At 37.9% G+C, this 8,247-nt stretch overlaps 1 pseudogene; it reads right to left on the bottom strand.

Annotated features, from left to right (window-relative positions):
- Positions 1-269: 269 nt before the first annotated feature.
- Positions 270-1,776, bottom strand: LOC149204456 (L-type lectin-domain containing receptor kinase S.4 pseudogene; annotated as a pseudogene).
- Between the last annotated feature and the right edge of the window lie 6,471 nt (positions 1,777-8,247).

Genomic DNA, 8,247 nt, shown 5'->3' with positions numbered 1-8,247 from the left:
CTTTGAAGATTAGTAAAATTGCACACAGTTTGTCTACACTCAGCAATCATAGACTTCAAATCTGTTAGCCTTTTTTTCTGATATATCAAAAGGAAAACTCCAAGCTCTGTATCTCTGGAACTCCAGCTCTTAGTCTGTTTGAAGAGGAAGTAACTCATCATTGGCCAGTCCAATAAACAAGAAGACATGGATCATGCACCAACGGACCAAAATAAATATGTTTTTTCAACAACAGTTACTCCATGACTTGTTTTAATTACACACACCTTTCAAGCTGTTGCTGCTAACAGTGAAAGTGGTGATGTTCTATCCAGTGTGAAAACTAGCCTACCATCTGAGCTTCTGTTAGGATGTGAGATAGCAACAGATGAACCATGCTTGTATGAAGAAAATGAAACAATGAATTCATCAAGATTTTCAGTTCTTGTAGGTGTGTCTGCCGAAGGAGGTTCAGAAGGTGGCACAGGATGTGCTTTATCTCCTGCAAGCATTTGCACTACTTCTCTCATACTAGGTCGAGCTTCGGGATGAGGATGGGAACAGAGCAAACCCAGTTCAAGAACGAGCCCAACTTCTTCAACAGGGTACTCATTAAGAAGTCTAGGATCAACTGCTTCCAAAAGCTTTCCCTTGGAATGCAACTCTCGAACCCAGTCAACCAAAATTAATTCTTCGGGTCGGCTCAATGGGTCTTCTTCCACAAGCCACTTCAAGCAATAAAGCCCCAAATCCGAACACATCAGTGCTTGTTGTGGCCTTACCAGTACGAGGAAGCTCTGGAGCAAGGTATCCAATAGTTCCAACTACATGGGTGGTGTGAGGATTTGAACCATGTTCATATAAACGAGCAAGCCCAAAGTCCCCTAACCTGCCATTCAAATATGCATCTAATAATACATTGCTTGCTTTGACATCTCTATGGACTACTGTCTGCTCCCATTCTTCATGAAGATAAAGCAAAGCCGAAGCAACCCCTTTCAAAATTGTATACCTCTGCGACCAAGTCAACATATTCCGTGTGCTCTCAAACAAGAGCTTGTCAAGGCTACCATTTGGCATGTAATCATAGATAAGCAGAAGCTCTTCCTTATACCGACACCAACCTTGAAGCTGAACTAAGTTCTTGTGCCTCAGCCGGCTAATGCTTGCAATCTCTACAATAAATTCCCTCACCCCTTGCTTGGATTCATGCGAAACCCACTTCAGTGCAACTTCTCACCCAGTGCTGGGAATAACGCCCTTATAAACCCTGCCAAAACCTCCAAACCCCAGCAGCTGTTTGTCCCTAAATCCCTTTGTGTCCACTTTAAGTTCACTGTAGGGGAATCTATGAGGACCATATTCAAGCTCCCATTCTTCAATCACCTTACTCTGTCGAATCCCCCTAATAAGGTAAACTGCTGCCAGACTTGCAAGAACTGTGATACTTACGGCAGCTATGGATACCTCAACTATGAACCTTCTAGTCTTCACCATAGAATTTGCAGATGTAATCTGAGGAAGCTTTGAGAGTTCAAGGTCCTGTGCAGGCCCATTCATCCTGAAACTCCATCCGAGAAGGCAATGAGCACTAGAAAGCAACCCTGTGGATGCTGAAAACCCAACATACATATAATCAAGAGCGGTAAAGTTAGGGGAATCGCAGAGCAGAGCAGGAAATGAGCTGCAGAGCGGAATCGCGTGCGGGTGACCATTTCGAACCGGCCATAATACTCCCCCGCATGAATTCCAGCTCGTCCCCGATCGGTCAGGGGATGTCAGGCGCTCTAACTGCATTCGGATTTTTTTGTCAGGGAATGGCAGGGAATGTCAGGACTGTCAGGGGAGGGTGGCGGAGCTAGGAGATGGTGGCGGAGGATGGAGACATTCCCGGTGGCCGGAGTCGGACGATTTTCCGGCCGGTGCCGGAAAACGGGCCATTCTACAGCCTAGGTAGACTAAGATGGTGCGTTAATGGGTCCCTTCAAAATAGGGATGAAAGGGAGAGACATAAAACCTATCCCCAACAAACCCCCCAATATCAAGAGTAAAACCACTAAAAAATTTTGTGAATTAAGACAAGAGGAAATCCCCTCTATTAAATATTCTTTGAGAAAAAAATACACGGTGGTGGTGACTTAGTAATGTTATAGAGTAGGATAGGGACTCGACTAGGATATAATAGGATCAACTAGCTCGAAAAGACAACACTCACCAAACCACACCTCAATTTTCAATCTAGTTCCTCTAGCTAAAAAGCCAAAGCCTATAACCATCGTCCTTGAAGAATAAAGGGTGGCATTGATTTGCATATATATTGATCAAAGAGTTTTTGAAGGAGGACCTTACTTCTATGCAGCAGCTAGACTCTACATGTGGCCATGGATGATGAATTTTGTTCCAGAACGTGAAACTTTTACTTCAGTATCGGTTTGGGTAAGGCTCTATTCTCTACCTCCTGACTACTGGAAAAATGAATTGTTAGCCGCTATCGACAATAAATTAGGTCATTTTGTTAAAGCTTCTGAAGCCACAAGAAAAGAAAAATATACTTCATTTGCCAAAATATGTGTGGAAATGGATTTATCGGGAGCTCTACTAGATGAGGTGATCTTGGAAGTTTTTGATGAAGAATGGGTGCAAATAGTAGATTATGAGCACATTCCATTCAGATGTCGCAGATGTCATGAACATGGACACCTTCTCAGAGATTGTCCACTCAGTAAAGTAGTAAGCAAGAGCAAAAATAACACAATGAAGGAAACATACAGCTTTCAGAAAGTGGTGAATCGTGGAAAGGGCGGCAAAAGAGGACCAAAACAACATCAAGATGAAGGTCAACAAATTAGTCAGAACAAATTCCAAGTGCTTGAGGAAGATGAAGAGATCTCAAAAGAAGATCAAGCAATGGAAGGAAGTCCTGCGGACAAGGAATCTGAAGAAAACCGGGAAAACACACAGGACATCGATTATCAGAAGGAAGCCATAATGAGTGATGCAGAACTGGAGATGGATCAGGAAATGACCAAAAATGAGATGGACCTGGAGGATCATGAACTACAAGAAATTCTTGATATAGAAAACCTAGACCTGGAAGGGTTTTTGATACAGGGAACCACGGGAGGAGTAGATTCGTTACCACAAGAAGAACTCAATAAAATACAACAGTTGTTTCTATGGAAATCACAGGCTTTCCGCTAAAATACGTAGAGTCAGTCAGATGAACATCATTGTTCATTGGCGTGAGCACAACGGATACCATAGTTCCTTAATTAATGGAGAGCCTCTCTTCTTTTCTGGGATCTAGGTTCAGGCAAGAAAGTTGAGCAGGCATGGAAGGAATCCTTGTTTTACCGGCAACCGGAATCTTTACATTTTTGGGCCTCGTAGAGTAAAACTGCTTCCTTGGCGGTTTTTGGATGTTCGCATCGCTCTAAAGTGGGAAACGATTTTAGCGATTTTGCAGCGATCCCATCCAACATCCTACACGTGGCAGATAGAGGGTTTGGAAAACTGCCCTCCATCGCACACTAACGTCTGGTCCGCTTGTTCGGTGCGATATTATGCTCTTCCATTGGATTTCTCTATGTGGATCAACAGTCAAGATTGTTCGTATCAAATGGACTCTGCCGGGGACAGAATTGCGAGAGATCTCGCGGTCTACTGGGGGCGAGTGGCAATTTTGGGTTATTTTGAATTCGGGTTCGGATTCACTGTTATCTTCCGTGCATGTTGAGCCTTGAGGTTGGAATTGGTGGATTTCGGGAGATTCACATGCGCGAAGTTTATTCCACCATTCAGACTTGAAATCCGTTTAGTGTGGTTTCTATTATTTCATCAGGTCCGTTTTTGGAATCTAAGAATATGCCTTTTTTGGCTCTGATTCGCATCTCATTCGTCAGAACTTTGCAAACGGATTGGCCGGTTTAGGCTTTTGTTTGTATTTTGAAGGTCTCACAGTTAAATTTGTCGGCCCGTGGCCCGGATGTTAAGCTTTTGGCTTGGTACCCAAGCCCTGAGTGGATAGTTGACTCTTTGTCCCTCGGGTCTCTTTGGGTAGTTGTATTATATGTAATTTGTTTCTTTGTTTCTAATGAATAGAAGGTACGAATCTTGCTTCAGCAAAAAAAAGAATTTAAGTTAGTCGTCCCCATAATATCATTGTTCACCCTAGCTTACATACTTAATATTAAACAATGAACCAACTTAACATAAGCTGATGCACCCCGCATCTTTGCTTTATTAGAAGCATAAGTTAGAGGCTTATTTAGCCTAATAACACCCCTCTTTTTTAATTAAGTAGATTATGGAGAGTCCTTTACCAGATCTCAAGGTATGTGGTTATAGATGATAATGCGTCATTGAGAAAGGTAACTTTTAAGTGTAAAAGCATAGGTTGAGGCTTCTCGAGTCTAATAATACCCCTAATTTTTTCGTTTTTTACATAAGTAGATTGGGGAGGTCTTCACCATGAGATGTCATGGTATTGAAAGTTGAGAGTGAATTTTTCAAAAAGTAATATTAAGTTTAAGTTATTGTGAACAATATATAAATTATTATAGATATTCACCCGAAGTAATTTATTATAGCCTACATTGTCATTTTTGAATTTTTATTATTTAATTTATTTTTTGAATTTTAATTTTGTTTATTATTTTATTATTCAAATATTTGAAAATAATTTAAAAAAATAATAAGTAAATGGAAATATTAGTTATATGATTTAATAAAAGATGTAATTTATAAAATATGATATCAGAGAAATCTAATTAAAAAGCAGACTTATATTCTATTATATTTTATTTAATTATGAAACTTTACATATAGAAAAACGAGTATTTATTACAGAGTTTTTTTTGACATTGTATTCTAAATGGTTCTTATGTTATGCTCTTAAATCTAACTCTTAGATGCTCTACTCTACCACGAGATAATACAATGCTAGAAAGATGGAACCCCCTCTTTCTAGTGACCTGGTGTTTAACATAGTTTGATAATGATTTCAGATTAGGGTTTTCACATGTCCCAACACTTCATTAGTGTTAAATACATATAAGTATTTAAACCCATAAAAGGAAAAAATGTAAGTGAATATAAAAATCATATAATTTAATACAAGATATAACTCAGGGGATATCATATAAAAGAAAACCTAATTAGAAGGTGAGGCTTATACTCTACTCTTTTTTATTTAATTATGGAAATACAAATACAAAGAAAGGGGTATTTACGATCGATTTGCCTATGACATTGTTGTCTATATGGTTGTTGCAAATTATCTTTCTCCTTTGTTTTGATCTCAAATCCCACTCCTAGATGTTGTGCTCAACTATGTTTTAATACAATCCTAAAAAGATGGAACCCCTTCTCTTCCTAGTGACGTAGTATTTAACATAGCTTGGAAACTATTTAAGGTTTAGGGTTTTCACATTTTTCAAGCCAGTATTAGTGTTACGGTTTTGGACCTTTTAGGATCTACTTGAATGTCCACACGTGACTAACTCCACATATCTAAGTAATGGTGTTGATGCAGCGTCCACTTGGTACCACCGTATGAACAAGTTAGCTGAACTTGTGGGAGGCATAGCTTCTGCATATGAAATTTGATTAAGGTGATTTTCACATTGTTTGAAAGCTAGAATTGGTGTGTAAAACGACATCAAGAGGCAGAGAGCTATGCTCACAAAGCTTTCACTCATTTCATATCCCAAAATAACTTTAGAGGACTTTAAATTCTAAATCTCAAAATTAAGACATATCATAAAATATGTCACAAAAGATAATTCCTCCAATTTTTCTACCCAAAAAATATCAAAATAAATAACAAGTTATCCAAAATTCATTTTAAATCAGTTAAAACAAATGTTTCATTTCAATTTTTATTTGTAGAATTTATTTTAATGTATATTCAGGTGAAACAAGAATTGGAATGTTTTGTGTAGCATTGTCTTGTTATTCTTAATATGAAAAAGTAAAGTATTTATGTATTTTTAAAATGGAATGTGTGTCACTTTTGTGGTGAGGAAAGGAATGTGTATAAAAAGAAATTACATACATAAAGAAAAATGAAAAATAAAGTGTTACTTTCCCTTTAAGTTAAGCTATGTGATCAATCAAACAAGGAAAATATTTTAGTTTGTTTTGCGTATGATAAAAGGTCCTATGAAGACCTATTCGTCCTTTCCACTCTATAAGTAACTGGGCCTTGCAGAGATATCTTTTGTGACAGGTACTGGGGCTACATCCCAAAAGAACTAGTGACGCTTCCAGCAGCCAAAAAATGACGGGTATTGGGGCTATTTCCTCAAAGAACTCGTGACGCTTCCCGCAGCCAAAAAATGACGAGTATTGGGGCTATGTCCCGAAAGAACTGGTGACACTTCCAGCGACGAAAAGAATCAACCAAGGTATTGAATGAGGCTTTAGTGCTTCCCACACCTCCACTTATAGGGAAAGATGCCCTAAAATTTGGCCAATAGGATACCTTCGTCTCATGGAGGCAGTCGAGTCTTTAGCTTCTTGGTAATCGGTTATCAGTACCGAGCACTATACAGGTTGGGTAGCCCCATATAGGACCGCACGCACTGAGCCTAAGCCGAACCCCCTCTGAATCGAGTCTCTGTGCTGCCTGGGTTGTCTTTTCCATGGACTGATTGAAGGATTTGAAGCACCCTAAAAGACAACTTATATGTTTCAAAATGTAACATGACCATGGTGGCTTATTGGATGCCTACCCCCAACAGTCCTAACCTAAACTATAAATTATTTTGTGGCCCATGTGGGGAAATTTAGTTTGTTCAAGTTATGATTGCTTTTACGTGTCTTCCTTCACTTATGGTGTGAAAAATTAAGCTTAAATAAACTAAGTACAAGTCTAAAAAATTAAGCTTAAATAAACTAAGTACAAAAGGTTTTTACACTTGATTCCCTTTGTTCAAAGTTTAGAGTAGCTTAGTGTGTGTAGTGAAATGTGTGTGTAAGTGACAGAGTGAACATACAAAGTTTGTAGTCATGTGGATATTCGATGATCCTTTTCAAATTCGTCTACTTACACTAAATTATGTTTGTTCCTTACCTGCAAATAAAATAATGTGTGGTTGATGGGCCACTTACTTCCTTCCTATTACACTATGTGAGCCTAAAAAGGGAGATGAAAAACTGAGTGCTTTGAGAAAGATTTCAGATGCAAGCCCAGGATCGTCTAAAAGATGCAAGGGAAGCAGGGGCTACTCCCTTTCTTTAATAACACCAGTTCCTAGTCCCAATGCTAATGAAGTAAAGATGCTTTGGCTAGTAAAAAATATGAGTGAATTATGGGCCACTTACTCCTTTGCTAATTAAGCTATGTGACTTGGGTAAAATAGCAAAACAAATTGAAAAAATGTGTGGATTATGGCCACTTACTTTTCCCCTTAATTAAGCTATGTGTGAAATGTAAAAATTTTAAAGCTAAGGCTAAGTAATTGCCCTTCTAATATTGATTATTAAAACAATCCGAACTATATGGAAAAAAATTGCAGAGGTGAAGGCAATTCACTAGAGGTTGCCAGTCACCCACGAAAGAAAAATTACAATGATTGTTTTTGTTCTTTGTAAACTGTGGGGTTAGGCTCTGCACAAGCGAGCGAACCGTGTGTCAACCTGCAAGAAAATGATAAGTGTTAAGCCAAATTATAGATATTAAGAGTGAGAATGATTATAAGCAATATGCATTATCAATGTTCTAAATTTAAACTTATATGATTAAAGAACAACGTATTTTATAAATGATACTATACTAGAAATAATTTGACTAAAATTTACAATCTCACTAAAACAAATTAGTATTGAAGAACTAAAGGCAAAATTTATACCTTTACCATAAATTCAGTTAAATTAAATGACATCCTAAGCAATAACACAAGGCCATGTGCAAGAAAATTAAAGTAGAGTATAAAGAAGTATCAAAGTACTTTGTAAAATAAATGTAGAGATAAAAAACTATACTAATTATATGTTATTAGTCAATCCAAAATGCATTATCTAATATTTTTTCTCAAAACTTTGGAAATGAGTGGATATTTACGGTAGGAATGTAGCTTGAATACAAAAGAGGAATAATCAAGAGACCAAGTCTAGTAGAACCAGTGTCCATACCAAGTGAGTGTTGGGAAGAGGCCATAATGGATTTTATTACAATTATACCAAAGTATGAAGGAACAAATTTCATTATGGTTTTGGTGTTTTGACTTAAAAAGTATGTCCACTTTTATAGAAAAGAAGCATCCA

Source organism: Pinus tabuliformis, chromosome 1_2 (genome assembly GCF_031772625.1).
Source record: "Pinus tabuliformis cultivar Carrire ecotype Pingquan chromosome 1_2, CPIR1, whole genome shotgun sequence".
In the NCBI taxonomy this organism is placed as follows: domain Eukaryota; kingdom Viridiplantae; phylum Streptophyta; class Pinopsida; order Pinales; family Pinaceae; genus Pinus; species Pinus tabuliformis.
The sequence above is the reverse complement of the archived record's forward strand: the minus strand, read 5'-3'. Positions and strand labels throughout refer to the sequence as shown.